Source organism: Peromyscus maniculatus, chromosome X (assembly GCF_049852395.1).
Source record: "Peromyscus maniculatus bairdii isolate BWxNUB_F1_BW_parent chromosome X, HU_Pman_BW_mat_3.1, whole genome shotgun sequence".
In the NCBI taxonomy this organism is placed as follows: Eukaryota; Metazoa; Chordata; class Mammalia; order Rodentia; family Cricetidae; genus Peromyscus; species Peromyscus maniculatus.
Genome location: NC_134875.1, coordinates 130,281,799 through 130,302,925, shown reverse-complemented (window position 1 = coordinate 130,302,925; position 21,127 = coordinate 130,281,799). Strand labels below are relative to the sequence as shown.

The 21,127-nt window shown below is 42.9% G+C and overlaps 1 pseudogene; it reads right to left on the bottom strand.

The window, feature by feature from the left end:
• Positions 1 to 1,978: 1,978 nt before the first annotated feature.
• Positions 1,979 to 15,106, bottom strand: LOC102920613 (cytosolic Fe-S cluster assembly factor NUBP1 pseudogene; annotated as a pseudogene).
• Between the last annotated feature and the right edge of the window lie 6,021 nt (positions 15,107 to 21,127).

Below are 21,127 nucleotides of genomic sequence, written 5' to 3'. Positions count from 1 at the left end.
ATTGACCTCTGGCCTCCACATGTATACTCATGTACCCAGATACACATGTCTGTCTGTCTGTCTGTCTCTCTGTCTCTGTCTCTGTCTCTGTCTCTCTCTCTCTCTCTCACACACAGACACACAGACACACAGACACACAGACACACACACACACACACACACACACACACACACACTTGATTAGAATGGCTTACAGGCTGCTGTGGTTCAGCTAATCCAACAATGGCTGTCCACCAATGGAAGGCCCAAGAATCCAGTAGTTGTTCAATACATGAGGCTGGATGTCTCAGCTGGTCTTCAGTATGTGCCAGAATCCTGAAAAAGTAGACTCTAATGCCAGTGAAGGAATGGACTTGCCAATAAGAGTAAGGGCAACCAGGCAGAGAGCAAGCTTCCTTTTTCCATGTCCTTATACAGGCTGCCAACAGAACATGTGGCCCAGATTATAGGTGATCTCCACCTCAAAAGATCTGGATTAAAACTGGGTCTTCACACTCAAAATGATTTAATTAAGAAAAAAAAAACCCTAGAGGGGCATGGTGTCACACACCTTTAATTCCAGCACTCAGGAGGCAGAGGCAGGTGGATCTCTGTGAGTTCAAGGCCAGCCTGGTCTACAGAGTGAATTCCAGGACAGCCAGGTTTGTTACACAGAGAAACCCTGTCTCAAGAAACAAACAAAATAAAGGAAGGAAGGAAGGAAGGAAGGAAGGAAGGAAGGAAGGAAGGAAGGAAGGAAGGAAGGAAGGAAAAAATCCCTCATAGGCATACCCAGCTACTTGGGTTTGTGTTAATTCCAGATGTAGTCACGTTGACCACCAAGAACAGCCATCACAGTTGTCACAGACTAGGAACTATGAAGAGCAGTAATAACAGAGAAAGGACAGCCCATAGGCACAAGGGTGCATGCAGCTGGTGAGGAAGAGAAGATTTTGAATGTTCCTAACACAATGCAACACTAAATGTCTGAAGTGAGGAAGCCAGTAATCCTGAATCTGATCACTGTACACTGACTGTGTATTACTGAAACACCATATTGTTCCTCAGTAAAAGCATACAGTTATTATGTATCTGTGAAGGATTAAAAACATGAGGCCAGGGGCTGGAGAGATAGCTCAGTGGTTAAGAGTACCACCTACTCTTCAGAAGTCCTGAGTTCGATTCCCAGCACCCACATGGTGGCTCACAACCATCTATAACAGGACCCGATGCCTCTTCTGGTGTGCAGGTATACACATAGAGCACTCAAGACATGAAATATTAAAAAAAGATAGAAAAAAACATGAGGCCAGGGGTGTGGCTGGATGCTAGAACACTTGACCTAGCGAGTGCAAGAAGGCCCCGGGTTTGATTACCAGCACCTCAAAATAATTAATTAAAATTAAAACTTTCATACCCATATATGTTTTAAATGTGAATATCCAAGCCAGTCGGGAGGCAGAGACAGGAGGATCTCTGTGAGTTAGAAGCTAGCCTGGTCTACAAAACAAGTTCTGGTACAGCCAGGGCTACACAGAGAAACCCTGTCTGGAAAAACAAACAAACAAAAGACAAAACAAACAAACAAAATGTGAATATTCAAAAGAAAGAGGGAGGAAGAAAAGAAGGGAAGGAAGAAGAAAGTATGTCAGCTATACTCACCTTGTTATAGTTAGATTTCTTTCTCGTTAGGTTTCTGTTGCTGTAGTAATATACCGAACAAACCAAACTTGGGAGAAGAAAGGATTTGTCTGGCTTTTTTTTTAACTGATTCAAGGAGGCAGTTTTATTTTACGATGAATGGCACCTGTATGCAGAGTACCTATACCTTCGATCTGGAAGCAGACAGATAAGCGATTAAGTGTGGTAAGGAAGTGACTTCAAATCCTGTCAGCATCTGTTGGCCATGGCCCCACCTGTCCTCCGCTGACCAGATGTGGCTGGACATGTGCCTGCAGGTTCTGTGACTAGGAGCAGGTGACACTTGGCTCTGTCCCATTCAGGGACTGATGAGGTTCTCATTATGTGACTTTCGAGAACTACAAAACCCTTGGATTCTTTGAATTATTCTGTAGGCTGCCGTGGCTAGTGAATCTGGGGTTTCAACCAAAAAAGACTGCCCTTTGTCACAGCTCTTACCCATAAGTGGATCCAGAGGCACTTTGTCCAGAAGAGGGATCTTCAGGTCCTGGCGCATGGCCTCTGCACCCCCGGTTGTGGGAGGGAAGATCTGAGACTCTTTCTTGCACTTGGGGCAAATGAAGCTGCTCATGTTCTCCACCACACCAATAATGTGGCAGAAGCTTATCTCTTTCCGGACATCCTGGAGGGCCACCTCCTGAGGGGTGGTGAGGATCACTACCCCATCAATGTGTGCTGCAGCCAGATACTGGACAACAGAGGTGCTGGTTGGGGTGTCTACAATGAGGTAGTCGACATCTCCCCAGTCTACATCACAGAGGAACTGCCTGATCATGCCATTTTTCTTTGGTCCCCTCCAGATGACAGCATCATCAGGGCTGCTGAGCAGGAAACCCACAGACATTACCCCCAGGTTGTCCTCCATGTACACTGGAGACCAGCTGGAGCCACTCTAGTGAACCTGATCTCCTTCCAAGCCCATGATCTTGGGAATCGATGGGCCACAGATATCGATGGCCCACAAATATCGATGTCCAGAAGAGCGACCTGCATGTCTCCATCTTCTGCCAGGCTGTGGTGAGGTGGGCACTGAATGTGCTCTTCCCAACGCCACCTTTCCCAGACAGCACCAAGATTCTGTGTTTCACCATCTTCATTTCTCCTTGATTTCCTCCACGGCCGGGTCCAGTGCAGTGCCAGCACCCTACGTGCACTGTCGGCCTGGGGCAGCTCTGGGACGCCTCCTCCATGCTGCCACTCTTGCTGGGGCTCTTGTCTGGCTTTTAAGTCTCCATCACAGTCCATCATTGTTGGAATCAGGGCAGGAATTCAAGGCAGGGCAGGAACTGAATCAGAGGCCATGGAGTCATGCTGCTTACTGGCTTGCTCCCACGGCTTGTTTAGTCTGCTTTCTTATAGAACTCCGGACCACCTGCCCAGGGATGACACTGCCCTTAGTGAGCTGGGCCTTCCCATACATCAAGAAAATGCTTGCACCCCACCCCCAGATTTGTGCACAGGCCAATCTGATGGAGACATTTTTCTCAATTGAAATTTCCTCTTCCCAAATCACTCTAGCTTGGGTCAAGTTGACAGACAAGCAAACAAAAAATACAGAAACAAAAAACACATCACAAAAACACATCAACCAAACAAGAAATTAGCCAGCATATACTTTCTTAAGAGATTAGCAGGTTGCCAGGTGGTGGTAGAAACCCCAGTACTTGGGAAACAGAGGCAGGCAGATGTCTGTGAGTTCAAGACAGCCTGGTCTACAGACTGAGTTCCAGGACAGCCAGGGCTACACAGAAAAACCCTCTCTCAAAGAGAGAGAGAGAGAGAGAGAGAGAGAGAGAGAGAGAGAGAGAGAGAGAGAGAGAAGCAAATCATGGAAGGCATGACTGTTGCTGAGACCAGTGGTTCTCAAGCTTGCTTCAAAACAAGGTAGAGAGCAACAACAGGGGAAGACACCTGGCACACATTCACATACACCCATATACCACACACACTCAAACTTGAGTGCTGTTCAGGAAACTGTTGGAGAATATTATCTTAAGGTGTGTTACTTTTGTTCATGTTGCACTTGTTTAACTCTGTGAAGCTGCATTACTGTGCCTGTGTAAAACACCCGATGATCTAATAAAGAGCAGAATGGCCAATAGCAAGGCAGAAGAAAGGATAGGCGGGTCTGGCAGGCAGAGAGAATATATAGAAGGAGAAATCCGGGAGGAAGAGAGAGTAGCCAGAGAAGGAGGAGGACTCCAGGGGCCAGCCAGCCAGCTACACAGCAAGCCATGGAGTAAGAGTAAGATTTACAGAAGTAAGAGAATGGGAAAAGCCCAGAGGCAAAAGGTAGATGAGATAAGTTAAGAAAAGCTTGCAAAAAAACAAGCCAAGCTAAAGTCGGGCCTGCATAATTAAGAATAAGATTCCACGTGTGATTTGTTTGGTAGCTGGGTGGTGGGCCCCCCAAAAGATCAAAAACAAACAACAGGAGACAGGGCTTGTGAAAGCCCAGCATGTGTGGCCGGGCCCCAGAAGCTCTAATTTTGGTAGTTGGAATCAAGAATACACACTTTTGAAAAATTCCTAGGCCCCAGTGCTAGATCCAGTTGTAGAGGTTAAGATGAGTTAGGTGGATTATGAAGCTTGCCCAAAATCACATGGTTAATGAGTGTCAGGAACACAGTTTTGAACCCAGAACTTGAACTCTAGACCCATTACAACGTCATTATACTCTTTTTGATAAAAGTAGACAATCAAATTATAAACTTAAAATCTATGATTATTTCAGAATAATCATTGTGAGTGAGCATGGTTAAATATTTTTTAGTAACATCTATCTTTTCCCAGCAGCCCAATAGTCCCGAAGGTCTAATTTTATGATCAATTAAATGATTTCTTAAATAGTTTCAAATTATTTTCAATCTCCTATATAATACATTTATTTATCATCTGACTGGTAATCAAAAATTGTAATTGTCAAAAATATAAATGATGCACTGAGGGAAAGCTTCTATTCCACACAGTAAAATGCCAAATAATTTTAAACTATATAGCTAAATTTTTAATAGTTAATGCAAAATCCTCATTTCATTGGCAACAGTCTGTTAAAATGTTCCATGGTACCTTGCAACAATTTTCATAGAGGAGTCTCTATGTATTTGCAAAACTGGAAGTGAGAATTGCAGATAAGGCAGCAACAGTCTTCACTCATACAACTATGTCTTGCCAGCAACCCACTCCCATAATTACATGATTAAGAATAGTGAAATATAATTTCTTCCTTGAGAAATGTGTCAAAAGTTATGGTGTTATCATACAGGTAAAGCAAAAGTCTCTAAAGTATCACTAAATTTACCAACAGATAAAGGAGTCATTCATGCACCCAAGATGGAAAAATAATCATCTTTTATGTTTTAACTCAATCCTTTATCTATTAGTATATGTTTTATAATGTGCAATTCCAGATGACTTCCTCATACTTGCACTAAGGACTGGCCAATCATTAATTTGCCTCTGGCACAATGCTTTATCTTTACTTCATCAACAAAGGCTTCAGAGTTATTTAGACTGACAGGCAAGTTTAGAGAACTTCTTGAAACCACACTCATGAGTTGTAGGTAAACTCTCTCCACACACAAGCTCCATTCTGTGACAACAACCTGGGCAGCTGTTACATGTATAACAAGTGTGATCTTTGGTGAAATGGATGTTATGAATAATTCTAGTTTTACCCATAATGTGACCAAATGTGATACCAGTTATGTGTTTGTGGTTTTTTTTTTTTTTCATTGTACTATGGAACTTTGCCTACTAGTACTTAGAACAGGAGAGCAAAATGGCATTCCAAAACAAACAGTGAGTTTCCTGGACTATGGATATATCATTAAATAGATAGATAGTATAGAACATTGATGGACTGTCACCCTCACTGTGTTTCAGGGCAATGACCTATGAAAGAAAATATGTGGGTTAATATAACAAGATGATAGGAAGATTCTATGATTTCCAGAAATTTCCCTTGGCCTTCACATCCACAGGGCACAACTCATCAAGCAAAGAACATCCATTATAAATATTCTCAATGAATTAAAAAAGAGAAAGTATAATAAAAGAATATGAACACATTCAAAAAAGAATAGTTGCTATGCAAAAATAACCAAATGGAAATTCTAAGTAGGAAAACTATAATACCTGAATATGCAATATCTCTGGATGAGATTAAGAGCAAATTCCTGGCTCCTAATTTGCTATTAATCTCATTTGGTTGTTTTTGCAATAGTATCCATTCCTGTTTTTGAGACAGGGACTCTCACTGCACCTGGAGTTCATCAGTTTGGCTACAATGGCTAGCCAACAAGCTGCAGCGATCCTCTGGTCTCTACCTTCCCAGCACTGGGGTTACAGACACATGCCACCACGCCTAGCTTTTACATGGATGCTGGGGATCCAGCTCAGGTTCTCATACTTGCATGGCAAGCATGTTACTGATGGAGCCACCTCCCCAGCCCACACCAGTAGAGATCTTAAACAGAAAGTATCTCAAATAAAGCACGGTGAGGGAAAAGCCTACAAAACAATACACAGACCCTCGATGACAGTATCAAGAAGTTTGTGTATGTGCAATTAGAATCCCAAGAAAGAAGAAAAGCTGGCCACACAAAAATATTTGAAGAAAGCTGGGTGGTGGTAGCACATGCCTTTAATCCCAGCATTTGAGAGTCTCTCTGAGTTCCAGGCCAGCCTGGTCTACAACATGAGTTCCAGGACAGCTAGGGCTGTTACACAGAGAAACCTTGTCTCGAAAAACCAAAAACCAAAAAATAAAAAATAAAATAAAATAAAATAAAGAAATAGCCCAAAATATTTTGTAAGGTTCAGAAAACAATCTATGATATCTACTTGTGGTCTTTTGTTTGTTTTAGTTTTTTGTTTGTTTTGGTTTTTTGAGATAGGGTTTCCTCTGTGTAACAGTCCTGGCTGTCCTGGAACTTGCTCTGAAGATCAGGCTGGCCTCGAACTCAGAGATCCACCTGCCTCTGCCTCCTGAGTACTGGGATCAAAGGTGTGCACTACCACTGCCCAGTGCTACTTTAAATGTGTGAGTTTATTAAGTATATATCAAGCCAAAGTAAAAGAATTAATAGCAAGTGATAGACAGATGTATTGACAGATACAGAATATTGTCAACTCAGGTACTGAAAACACTCACCAGTCAGCTAGAGTTTCAGATAAGAGAGATTCCTGGGCAGAGCAGAGTGCCCCCCTTGAATGAGGCTTCCAAATGAGAACTAAAAACAACATAGAGATAACCTCAGCAAATCAGATGCTCACAACATCTAGCATAAACTAACTGGGGAAGTTGAGACCATGGGCTGGAGTTCCCAATTGAGCTTTCCCTCCATGGATGCGCTTCCCACATCTGAGCTCTGGCCTCGCTTGCCCACTGCAGGCAATTTTATACCATAAACAACAGTGACTTCTGTAGGAAATGTAGCCTGATCTCAAGGTCCTGCTGTTTTTCACTCCTGGGCTGTTTTGCTATTCTCTTCTCCCCGTGTCACACAGTTAGGGCGGACAGCCTGTGCTCAGACAATTTGCTTTGGAGGACACTGAGATAAACATGCTTGGGTCTGAAACGAGGGTTGGGGGCTGCTTCTAGAGCCAGCTTCCCAGCAAGCACAAACAGCACAGGACGATTTACCAATATAATGTACATTACACAAACTTTCCAAATTTGATTTTAAAAATCCCATAAAGCCAGCCATCTAAACTGCACAATGAATAACAACATCAAACACAAAACCACATCAAGACACATCCAGTGCTGAAAGCCATTGATAAAAGGAAATCTGAAAAGGCACATGGGAAGAAAGGTACATTACATACAGGTGACCAAAGCCGAGAGTCACTGTGGACTTCTCTAGCCGTGAAAGGCATTAAAAGAAGCCCTTTAATGAATGAGCTGAAAGAGAGTGAAATGTGTCTTCTTGGAATTCTCTCCTCGGAAAACAGAGCCTTCAAAAACACAGGAGTGTTGGCCTGGCTCAGTGGCTCAGTGGTCAAGTGCTTGCTGCACAAACGGAAGGGCCTAAGTTCAGACCCCTAACCCCACGTGAGAACCTGCAAAGCTGGACCTAACCAATTTGCAAGCTCAGGGATGGGAGGTGGAGACAGACAAATCCAGAAGGCTCAGTGGACAGCCAGTTTAGCCCAGACAGCGAGCTCCTGGTTCAGTGGATCCTGCCTCAAAAGAGAAGGATGCATAGGCCTTTAGTCTCGGCTGAGGCCCGGGGAGAGTTGAGTCAGCCTGGTTTACACAGTGAGTTCTAGGCCAGCCAGGGCTACATAGTGAGGGAACTTCTTTTAATCAATCAACTACATTAAATGAACAAGGTGGAGAAGTGATTGATAAAGGCATTCTCATGTCAACCTCTGGACTCTACACATGCCCACCAGTACTCATACATACCACACATCAACACACACAAATCCAGTTGTGGGGTTGGGACTAAAGTGGATGGGAAAGCCCATGAGGCCTCAAACCTAAACAAAGAGCTCTGGGCAACTAAAGAATGCTGAGAGAGGGAGAAAGAGTCTTCCCCACAGACTAGCACAGCAATTGGTAATCGAATACCAAAGATATGTAACAACAATTAAAGAAAAGGAGGCCATGAATTTGAAAGAGTGGGGGTGGGGGAGTACATGGGAGTGAGTGATTGGAGGGAGAAAAGGGAAGGGGGAAATGATATGATTATATTAGAATCTCAAAAAATTTATACAAGTAAAAAGCTAGAATAAGAACATATTAAATCTGGAGTTTAGAAGCCAAGAAAAAAGTAAGGATGGCAGCTGAAAGCAATAAAATAGAAAATGGGGGCTGACAAGATGGTTCAGTGGGTAGAGATGCTTTTGGCACAAGCCTGATGACCTGAGTTCAATTCCTAAAAGCCATGTGAAGGCAGAAGGAAAGAACTAACTCTACATGGTTATCCTCTGATCTGCACTCACTCACCAAGGCATGTGTGTGCCCTCCCCATCCATCATATACACACAATAATAAAACATAGAAAATGAACAAACAATAGAAAGATCAAGAAACCTAAAGCTGGCTCTTTGAAACTGTCAATAACATGGATAAACCTCTAGGTAGATTGATCAAGGAGAAAATCAAAGAAGATAAAAACAACATCAGGAATAAAAGATATCATATAGTTTATAGAGACTATATGTGTGTTTGTGTGTGTGTGCTTTGTTATATGTGTGTAGCAGTGCATGAGAAAAACAAATTATAACTATATTCATTAGAAAAGGCTGGATAGCTGGGTGGTGGTGGCGCACACCTTTAATCCCAGCACTTGGGAGGCACAGGCAGGAGGATCTCTGTGAGTTTGAGGCCAGCCTGGGCTACAGAGTGAGTTCCAGGACAGCCAGAACTGTTACACAGAGAAACCCTTTCTCAACAAACCAACAGAGAGAGGGAGAGAGAGAGAGACAGAGAGAGAGAGAGAGAGAGAGAGAGAGAGAGAGAGAGAGAGAGAGAGAGACAGAGAGAGAGAGAGGGAAGGAGAAGGAAGGAAGGAAGGAAGGAAGGAAGGAAGGAAGGAAGGAAGGAAGGAAGGAAGGAAGGAAGGAAGGAAGGAAGGGAAAGGAAAGAAGAGAAAAGAAAACAAATGAAAGGCTGGATAATTATGGATCTGATTTTAAATTGAACAGACAGACATACCTGCATTCATGCAGCAAACAACCCGGTAAAGCTTTTAAAGATCTTTCTGATTCAGGTTACTAGCTCCTAGAGAAGGCATTTTCCACAAAATTCCAGCACATAATATCAAAAATATGCAAAGCTCTAGAGGGCTGCCACCATGAGTCATCACGACACAGTCTGGAAAGAGCTGGCAAAGACTGCCTTTTATTTTTATATGAAAGGATATGTTTATTTCAGAAATGCAGGACTGCTGAACAATTTGAAAATAAAGGCTCTTTACTGCATTAATAGAATAAGGGCCTTAAATGATGACTTTGATAAAATTCATTAAAAAACATCTGATACATCCATTCATGATTAGAAAAACTGTTCTTCGAAAGCTCCAAATGAGAGATGTGTTTCCTTCATATGACACCACAAGTATCATGCGTTGTGGGGGGAAAAACCATCAAAAGCTTTGAAAACAAAATCAGACAAGCTCGTGAGCATTGGAATGTAGTTCCTAGCCAGCAGACAGGGCAAGAACGTATCACTGACAATCCTCTGTGCCTAGCAAGGAAGTAATGATGCCTGTGTGGAAACTCTTGGATGCAAAAGGTTGGCAAGGGCCAGGGGGAAAATGTCAATATTCAAAATCAGCTGTGTTTTTATACTCCATCAAAAAATAATGGAGAAATGAAATTCCAAGCGAAACCATTTTCAGTGGCAACAAAAGCCACCAAATACTTAAAATGAAATCTACTATAAGGGTGTAAACCCTTCTCTACAGGAAGAGTTATAAAATAACGTTAATATTCTCAAGACAAATGCTAGGAAAGACAGACTGGAAAACTTTATATTGCAAAATGTCAATTTTCCATGAATCTGCTCTGTTTGGTCATTTCTATATTGTGTCTGTAGAGAGAGAGTAGCTATATTATTCTTTTGAACTGGTTTACTTTTGTTTTGAGACAGCCTCTCCCTCCCTATATAACCATCGCTGGTCTGCAACTTGCTATATAGATCAGGCTGGCCTCTAATTTGTAGTGATCGTCCTGCCTCTGCCTACTGAGTTCTAGGATTACGGGTATGAGCCACCACAGCCAGTGGGCTTCTTTTTTGTTTTATGAAAGTGATTTTAACAGTTGACGGTAACAGTGCCACGATTGTCAGTAGTGAGGTCCTTCTATGTCCACCGATGAAAATGGCATTTGGAATAATCGATGGCTTGTCTTGTGCTAATAGTCTGTCTGGCCACCTTTTCTTTTTCTTGCTTTTTAAAAACTTTCAGATTGTTTATTTTGGGGTGGGGCACATGCACCATGGCATGAATACGGAGGTCAGAGGACAACTTGTGAGAGTCAGTTCTCTCCTTCCACCGCGTGGGGCTTGGGGATCCAACCTCAGGTGTTCAGGCTTGGCAGCAAGTGCCACCTTATTTTTCCTTTTTTCAAAAGTATAAAAATTATAAATAACTTTATGGAAAGCTTTTAGAGGTATTCTCTGGGAAATCAAGGATTGGAAAAGCCAGAAACAAAGGGCCAATGGGTCATAGAAGGCGGTCTACTACTAGATTTGGGGCTCACCTCCTAGCAAGAAGTACCAGATTCCCTGTCGTCGATAGCATGAACAGGCAGTTGATCTCCTCCAGGGTGCAGTTCACATTTTCTTCGGAGTGGCTCAAAGAGCGAAGATGCCTGCTAAAATGGGTCTTTATATCTAGAAGGGAGAGTTTGCCAAGATTGCCTGATTTGGAACAGGGCAGAGCTCCAAATGTATTGAGTTTGCCTCTAGCCCTTGCCAAAGTTGTATCAGGCTCTTTTCAAAGCCATTTTCATTCCATTTTACCAGCTCTGTAGGTCACACACACACAGTGGCACTTTGGGCTTTTGTAATCAGAAAACAGAAGTGCCATGCTGCCCCGGCAGGGCTCCCTTACGGTGCTCAAGTTAGATGAGCCCACGCCTTGGCAAGGAGCCCCTTCTGGTGTGGTGGAGGATTGGAGAAGAGCCCTTCCTTGAGTACTAGTGTAAACAGTCCTGCTGGGATCCAATCGGCCAACATAAAGCTCTGTGGAAGAGGCTGGAAGGGTCTTCTTCCTTTCCACATTTCTGATGCATGCCAAAGCACGGGATAGACTGTGCTCTAGTTGACAAAAGGGTTACCTCTGACCCCTCACCTCCATCACCCTCTTATTTGTTCCTTCACCTGCCTTCCTCCTGTGTTACTTGAAGAAATTTCATAATTCCATGTTGATTTAGCTATAGTGTTCTTTGGATATATTTTGTTTGTTTGTTTGTTCCTTTGTTTCAGATAGGGTTTCGGGTGGCCCAGGTTGGCCTTAAATTCATGATGTAGTCCAGGATGACCCTGAGTGTCTGATCCTCCTGGCTCTACTTCCCAAGAGGTGGGATTACACCTGTATCCCACAATGCCTGTTCCGTTTCTCTTGCTCTTGTTCTTATTCTTGCTCTGTCTTCCTCTTTCTCTCAAGAAACGGACGTGTCTCGTAAACTCCAGGTTCAAGTCATTTTCCTGATGCAGCTTCATGAGCAGCTGGGACTACAAGTTCATGTCACTGTGCCCTGCTGGGTATATCACTGCATGGTACTTTTAATATCTAAGTATTACATTTTATATACACAAGTTAGTCTACTGGGATCCCCATTTTAACAGTTTGAATGAAGTGTAGAAATCTTACCTCTTTTTAGAACTCAACCTTCCTCCATTTATAATATAATTGTGTTAAAGATTTCCTCTACATATAAGAACTACAAAAGCCAGTGCTATAATTATTGCTTTAGCCGTCAAACATGATTTAGAAAGACCAAGAAGAGAAAAAAAATGTTGATTGTACTCACCCTCCCTTTTACTCCGCCATTCGTCCTTCCTTCCTGATAGACTAAGACTTCTCTTGTCATTTATGTTTATCAAGATTATCATGCTTATTTGGTTATTATTTGCTATGCTGGGAAATCAAAGCCAGGGTGGTGTGTCTTAGAAAAGTGCTCTACCACTGAGCCCTACCAGGTTGGGTTTTTTTTGTTTTTGTCAAAAAACTTTTCTTCAGACATTCATTAGGCTATATATGTCAGCAGGAAATTCTCTTCAGTATTTTGGGTTTTGTCATAGGAGAAGATATCTTGCTTTCCCTTTCATTCCTGAAGACTATGTTTGCATAGTCACTGTCTAAGGCACTGTCTTTGTTCTTGTTCTCATGCAGGGTCTCACCATGTGGCCCAGGTTGCTTTCTGACTTGAGAGCCTCCTGCCTCCGACTGCCAATTGTGGGATTACACACGAGACCGACCATGCCGGACTAAATTTCTTTTCAGCACTTGAAAAACATGGCAGTCTTCTACTGTCTTTGCTTTCTATTTTTTTTTCTATTTTTCCTCTATAGATAACATGTTTTCCTCTGGATGCTTATACTATTTTGTATTAATTTTCAGAAGTTTGGCTCTGATAAATTACAGATTTTTGTTGTTGTTTATCCTGCTTAATTTAATTTTTCTCAGGTGTGCCAGGAAGTGGTCCATGCAGAGGCAGGTGGATCTCTTTGAGTTTGAGGCCAACCTAATCAATAGATCGAGTTCCAGACAAGGCTACACAGAGAAACCCTGTCTCAAAAAACAAAAACAAAACAAAACAAAACAAAAAACCAAAAAACAAACAAACAAAAAATTCCCTTGGGTTCATTTTTGTTTGTTTCTTGTTTTTCTCTACGTGCAACAGCTCTGGCTGTCCTGGATCTCACTTTGTAGACCAGGGTGGTCTCGAACTCACAGAGATCTGCCTGTCTCTGCCTCCCTAGTGCTGGGATTAAAGATGTGTGCCACCACTGCTAGCTCCCTCAGGTTCTTAAATCTGTAGGTTTCTCTTTTGCCAAATTTCAGAAAATTTTAGACATTAATTCTTTGATTACTATTTTGGTTCCATCTTCTTTCTCTCCTGAAACTCTCATGATCAAAAAATTAGATTTTAAAAATATTTTCTCCATATCCCTGAAGATCTGTTCTTTTTTCTCAGTCTATTTTCTCTCCTTGTTTAAACAAAGTAAATTATATTCTAACCTCCAATTTTGATTCTCTCCCCACCCTTTAGATTCTGCTACTGAGTCTAATTATTTTTACCTGTATGCTTTTCAGTTCAAAAAACTGCATTTGAGTTTTCTTGAGACTTTCCTCCCCATTTGTTTCAAACAAGTATGTTTATCGTTTGCCAATGCATTTTTTTAAATGACAGCTGCTTTTAAATTCTTGTTAGTTAATTCTAACAATTCTGTCATCTTAGTGAATTGTCGAGTCCTACTCAAGATGAGAACTCCCCGATTCTTAGTATGGAGAGTAATTTTTTTTAATTGACCTTATATTAGTCAATACTATGTTCTAGCAGGTCTCCACAGATGCTGCTCAAACTACCAGGCGAAGGGAAGGGAAGGGTTAAGTTCCAGATTCTGCAATCAGCGTTTGCTGACGTGTGCGCACGCGCGCGCCTGCACCTGCGCCTGCGCTCCCGGACTGCGTGTGACTGCGGGCCGGGGCGGGGCGGGCCGGGGCGGGGCGCTGGCTCCACACTGGGCCTCCGCCGCCAGCCGCCAGTCGCGGGGCTCTGCGGCCTCGCCATTGCCTCCAGTAAGGCGGTGGGAGCGGGGAACTCGTCGGCGCTGCGAGCCGGGTCAAAGTTCGGGCTCTGGGCTGGGTGACGTCAGCGGAGGGGCGGGGCGCCACGGTCCTCGGCGGAGAGGAAAGTCCGGGCTGTTTCAGTGGAGCCAAGGAATGGGAGGCGTCTTAACCTCCCCTCGGGCCGCAGTGCCGACAATCCCGCCCGCCCCCCATACCTCCCCGAGGCCAGGGGTGTTGGGAACGTCGCCTGTTACAAGTCTCGGGCTTTTCCTGCTTTAGGGGTGGGGCCACACAGGCTTTTGGGGTTCTTTTCTTCCGCCTGTAGTGTTTGGCTGAAATAGAGCAATCATCGTGCAGTTTTCTGTCCAGATAGAAAAAGCAGACGTTTCTTGCAGGGTGTGTTTTTTAGGTGGTTGGTTTTTTGTTTTTGTTTTTGTTTTTGCTTTTGGATTTTGTTTTATTTATTTTTAAATTTTCCATCTGTGCCTGCTCATTCTAGGGCGCTGGCTTCTCCAAAGCCAGTCTGGAAGGCATGGAAACCCACAGCCAGGTCCGATAGCCCTCAATAGCTCTGCTCTTCTCCATATTTTATATTACATCTAAAACTAGGCATTTTGGGTGTTCTTAGTGGTGCTGGGGAAAGTACATTTACTCCATTTTCCCAGAAGCACAGGGCCCTAACGCTGCTTTTTCATACGTCATCATAACACAGAAAGGATGTGTAACAGGCTTGGTAGGCCTTTCTACTGTACGGGAATCCATAAGCAATTACTTGGTTTTCTTTTGTTTTGTTTTTTAACTTGAAAAGATAAATCCCTGTCAACAATTTTCTGTTTCCCTGCTTTCAAGATTATGTAAGAAGAAAGAGCCATGGTTTCAGGGAAATGACAATAAAGACGGTTCTGGGAGTTTGTGTGTTTTTACTAAGGTGTGATTAGGATAAGGATATGTACATATTTAAAACATATGGTTACATACAACACACACATACCACTGTAGTATCACCACAATCAAAACTGAACAATCCCTCTTTATTGTTCCCTACCTAGCCTTCACCCCAGGTAACCAGGGTTCAGGCTCTTGCTATGTAACCCAGGCTAGCCTCCAACTCACCATCCTCAGGCTTCAGCTTCCTGGGTGCTGGGATTACAGACTTGCCCTACCATGTCCATCTCACGGATCTGCTTCCTCTCACAAAAATAATTATATATTTAGAGTTTTGTATAACAGTACTAGTAATGATTGACTGGCTTCTTCCACACATGATAACTCACTTGCAATTCATCTGTCTATTGTGTCTATTGATAGTTTTTCTCCCTTGTATGGCTGAATGGGTTTTTTGTTTTGGGTTTTTTTTTGCGGGGGGGGGGGGCGGGTGTCAAGACAGGATTTCACTGTGTAGTTTTGGAGCCTGTCCTGGAACTCACTTTGTAGACCAGGCTGGCCTTGAACTCACAGAGATCTGCCTGGCTCTGTCCTTCGAGTGCTGGAATTAAAGGCGTGCGCCACCACTGCCAGCTTTTTTTTTATTGTAAACATTTATTTAGTGTGTGTGTGTGTGTGTGTGAGAGAGAGAGAGAGAGAGAGAGAGAGAGAGAGAGAGAGAAAGAGAGAGAGCACATGCCACAGAATGTGTGTGGAGGTCAGAAGACTACTTGAGCCAATTCTTTCCTTCCACTTTGAGGGTTCTGAGGATTGAACTCGGGACATCAAGCTTGGCGGCAAGCACCTTTATCCACTGAGCCGTCTCATTAGCCCTTCTTTCATTTGTTGATGGATGGTCCAGTTCCCAATTTGGGGCTGTTTTAAATAAAGCAGGTTCTAAACATTCACATACAACACTTTGTGTAGTTATATGCTTTTTTTTGGCTGTGGCTAAATGAGTAGGAATAAAATGGTTGAATCATAAAATAAGCACATGTTTAACTTTTTTTTCTGTGTGTATAGGTCAGAGGTTAACATGGAGTGTTTCTCAATCAGTCTCCACCTTACTTTTTTTTTTGGTTTTTCGAGACAGGGTTTCTCTGTGTAGCTTTGCGCCTTTCCTGGAACTCACTTGGTAGCCCAGGCTGGCCTCGAACTCAGAGAGATCCACCTGGCTCTGCCTCCCAAGTGCTGGGATTAAAGGCGTGCGCCACTACCGCCACCACCACCCAGCTTCTACCTTGCTTTTTGAGACATAATATGTCACTGAACCTGGAGCTCACCGAGTCAGCCAGACTGGGTAGCCAGCAAGCCGTAGGATCCTCCATCTCTGCCTCCTCAGCAATGGGATCACATGCATGTATCACCTGCCCAGGTTTGTTGTTTTGCTTTGTTTTGTTTGTTTGTTTTTTATGAGGTTTCAGTCTGTAGCAATGGGTGGCCTGGAACTTGGTATGTAGGCCTCTGCTTCCTGAGTGCTGGGATCAAAAGTATGTACCACTCATGCCCAGGTTTTTTACATGAGTCCTGGGAACAAACTTGGGTCCTCATGCTTATATAACAAGCACTTTACCAACTATTAAATCCTTTACAAAATGATTGTTTGACTTGACACTTCTACCTCGGCTCACACAGTCCTTTGCATTTTTGCCATTATAATAAGTTAGTAGTATCTTGTGCTTTTTACATTCCCCTAATGATAGTAATGATACCAAGCAAAGGTAGAAGCAATTGAAGTGGGGTTTGGTTTGGTTTGGTTTTTTTTTTTTTTCCGAGACAGGGTTTCTCTGTGTGGCCCTGGCTGTCCTGGATCTCCCTCTGTACCCCAGGCTGGCCTCGAACTCACAGAGATCTGCCTGCCTCTGCCTCCCGAGTGCTGGGATTAAAGGCATGTGCCACCACCGCTTGGCCGCAATTGAAGTGTTTATAAATCCATAAATATCTAAAGAAAATGTTCTGTGACCATGCAATGGAATGCTATTTCTGTTTGTTTTTTTTTATATTTTTTTGGTTGTGAGCCTAGCCTTTAACGGCTGAACCATCTCTCCAGCCCCTGTTTGTTTTTTTAAGGAAGTTCTGACACATGCTATAGCATGGATGAAACTGGAGGGCATTATGCCAAGTGTAATAAGCCAGTGACAAAAAGACAAATGTCATGATCACACTTAAATGAGGTAACTAGTATCGTCAAATTCCTAGAGAGGGCAAGCAGTATACTGGCTCCTGGGGGAGGCAGGAATGGGGACTTGTTGTTCAATGGAAGTAAAGTTTCAGCTTTGCAAAAGGAAAAGATGAAGCTGGGAACATAGCTCATGAATAGAACACTTGCTTAGCATGTCTGAAACCTGGGTTCAGTGTCCAGTAGTTCATGCCCATGATTACACACACACACACACACATACACACACGAGAAAGATGGAAAGGAAGTTACCTTTTAATAAAGATTTATTTATTTTTATTTTCTGTGTGTGTACCTGAGTTGCAAGTGTCCACTGAGTCCAGAAGAAGATGTCGAATCCCCTGAAACTGGAGTTACTGGAGTTACAAGTGGTTGTGAGCCACCTGATGTGGTTCTGAAAACTGTACCCAGGTCCTTGGCAAAAGCAGCAAGTACTCTTAACTACTAAGCCATTTCTCCAACTCATCATATGTGTTTTGAACCCTGAAATGCACCATGATGACTTTTGCTTAGATAGCCAACTATCTTTTTAAAGATATTTACACAAATAAAAGATATTTTGAAAATTCTTATGGGACGCAGGTATGGCTTAGTGGTAAAACACTTACCTAAATCTTACCAAAAGCAATCTACAGGTTCAATGCAATCCCCATCAAAATCCCAACACAATTCTTCACAGACTTGGAAAGAAAAATACTCAACTTCATATGGAAAAACAAAAGACCCAGGATAGCTAAAAGAATCCTATACGATAAAGCAACCTTTGGAGGCATCACCATCCCTGACCTCAAACTCTACTATAGAGCTATAGTAATAAAAACAGCTTGGTACTGTTATAAAAACCAACATACGGACCAATGGAATCGAATTGAAAACCCTGACATTAATCCATGCACATATGAACACCTGGTTTTTAACAAAGGAGCCAAAACTATACAATGGAAAAAAGAAAGTATCTTCAACAAATGGTGCTGGCATAACTGGATCTCAATCTGTAAAAGATTACAAATAGATCCATATCTGTCACCATGCACAAAACTCAAGTCCAAGTGGATCAAAGACCTGAACATAAATCCAGTTACACTAAACTTAATAGAAAAGAAAGTAGGAAGCATTCTTGAACACATTGGCACCGGAGACCACTTCCTAAATAAAACACCAACAGCACAGACCCTGAGCACAACAATTAATAAATGGGACCTCTCGAAATTGAGAAGCTTTTGCAGGGCAAAAGACACAGTCAATAAGACAAAAAGACAGCCAACAGAATGGGAAAAAATCTTCACCAGCCACATATCTGACAGAGGATTGATCTCCATAGTATATAAAGAACTCAAGAAACTAGACATCAAAATACTGAACAGTCCAATTAAAAAATGGGCTAAAGAGCTAAACAGAGAATTCACAAAACAAGAACTACAAATGGCTGAAAGACACTTAAAGAAATGCTCCACATCCTTAATCATCAGAGAAATGCAAATCAAAACGACTCTGAGATACCACCTTACACCTGTCAGAATGGCTACGATCAAAAACACCAATGACAGCCAATGTTGGAGAGGATGTGGAGCAAAGGGAACACTCCTCCACTGTTGGTGGGAATGTAAACTTGTACAACCACTGTGGAAATCAGTATGGCGGTTTCTCAGAAAATTAGGAATCAAACTACCTCAAGACCCAGCCATCCCACTCTTGGGCATATACCCAAGGAATGCTGATTCATACCATAAAGATACATGCTCAGCTATGTTCATAGCAGCACTATTTGTAATAGCCAGAACCTGGAAACAACCTAGATGCCCATCAACGGTAGAATGGATGGAAAAAATGTGGTACATATACACAATGGAGTACTACTCAGCAGAGAAAAACAATGAAAGCATGAAATTTGCAGGCAAATGGATGGAACTAGAAAAAATCATCCTGAGTGAGGTAACCCAAACCCAGAAAGACAGTCATGGTATGTACTCACTCATAAGTGGATTCTAGATATAAAATAAAGAACAATTAGACCACAACCCATAGAACCATAGAGGCTATATATATAGCATTGAGGTCCGTAGGACGACTGTGGCTTATAATAAATTTCGGTTTTACTCAATTATTGAAAAAAAATAGCCAAACGAATGGAAACACATGAACTATGAACCAAAGGCTGAGGGGCCCCCAGCTGGATCAGGCCCTCTGAATAGGTGAGACAGTTGATTGGCTTGATCAGTTTGGGAGGCAACTAGGCAGTGGGACCAAGTCCTGTGCTCAGTGCATGAGTTGGCTGTTTGAAACCTGGAGCTTATGCAGGGACGCTTGGCTCAGTCTGGGAGGAAGGGACTGGACCTGCCTGGACTGAGTCTACCAGGTTGATCTCAGTCCTCGAGGGAGGCTTTGCCCTGGAGGAGGTGGGAATGGGGGGTGGGCTGGGGATAAGGGGAGAATAGGGGAACCCGTGGCTGATATGTAGAACTGAATGGTATTGTAAAATAAAAAAAAAAAACCACTTGCCTAGCATACACAAAGCCATCCTCAGCACTTCAAAAAGAAATAAATGATCTTATATTTACCAATTTTGTAAGCATTTCTGTTTCTTTTTTAATTAAGAGATTTTTCTATTCATTTTACATACCAACCACAAATTCTCCAGTCCTCCCTCCTCCTACCTCCCAGCCTTCCCCCCAGCCTACCCCCCATTCCCACCTCCTCCAAGGCAAGGTCTCCCATGGGGAGTCAGCAGAGCCTAGTACATTCAGTTGAGGTAGGTCCAGGCCCCTCCTCCCTGCACCAAGGCTATGCAAAGTGTCTCAGCATGGGCACTAAGCTCCAAAAAGCCGGGTCATGCACTAGGGACAGGTCCCGATCCCACTGCCTGGGGGCTCCCTATACAGTTCAAGCTCAACAACTGTCTTGCTTATCCAGAGGGTCTAGTCCAGTACCATGGGGGCTCCTCAGCTATTGGTCCACAGTTCATGCGTTTCCACTAGTTTGTCTCTGTACTTTTTCCAGTCATAGTCTTCATATCCCTTGCTCATGGAATCCCTCCTCTCTCTCATTGATTGGACTCCTGGAGCTCTGCCTGGGATCTGGCTGTGGATTTCTGCATCTGCTTCCTTCAGTCACTGGATGAGGTTTCTATGACGACAGTTAGGAGACAACCATCCAATCACCAGAGTAGGCCAGCTCAGGCACCCTCTCGATTATTGCCAGTAGTCTGTGGTGGAGTCATCCTTGTGACTCCTGGGAACCTCCCTAGCACTCTGCTTCTCCCCATTCCCATGGTGTCTTCATTTATCATGGTATCTCTTTCCTTGCTCTCCCACTCTGTTCCCATTCCAACTCGAACCTCCCACTCCTCTAAGCTCTCATCCCCCGTCCCTTGCCCTCCATTACCCACCCTCACCCCCGGCTTGCTCATGTAGATAGCATCCATTTCTCCATTGTTGGGTGATCCATGCACCCTTCCTAGGGTCCTCCTTAGTAGCTAGCCTCCCTGGAGCTGTGAGGTGCAGTCTGGTTATCCTTTGCTTTATATCTAGTATCCACTTATGAGTGAGCACATACCATGTTTGGCTTCATTCATTTGTATAGATTCAGACTTCCATCTGGTATAAATTTCCTTCTGCCTGAAGGAAACATGAACATTTCTTGAACTGTAAATACTCGGGTGATGAATTTTTCCAGCAATTTCAGATGCTGAAGAATGTGTTCATCTTGCCTGACATTATGAAAGATATTTTCACAGATATAAAATTCTAATTTTCTTCATGTTGCTTGTGTTTGGAAGTTGTTGAATTTCTATATTTTTAATTTGCATCAAATTTAAAATGCTTTGGCATGATTTCTTTATGAGGGAAACTCAATTTTACTTTGATGCACTACCAGAAAACAATTAAAATATTTAAATAGCATTTCATGGATAACATCATCAAAAACCTAAGTTACAACAATGCAACCACTTGAAGCTGTCGAATATCTCTGATGCTCTGGAATTTTTTTTAAAGACTTCTTTATTTTTATTTCATGTAGATGAGTGTTTGCCTACATATATGTTATGTGCACTACATGAGTGCCTGGTGCCAGAGGAGGCCAGACAAGGCCA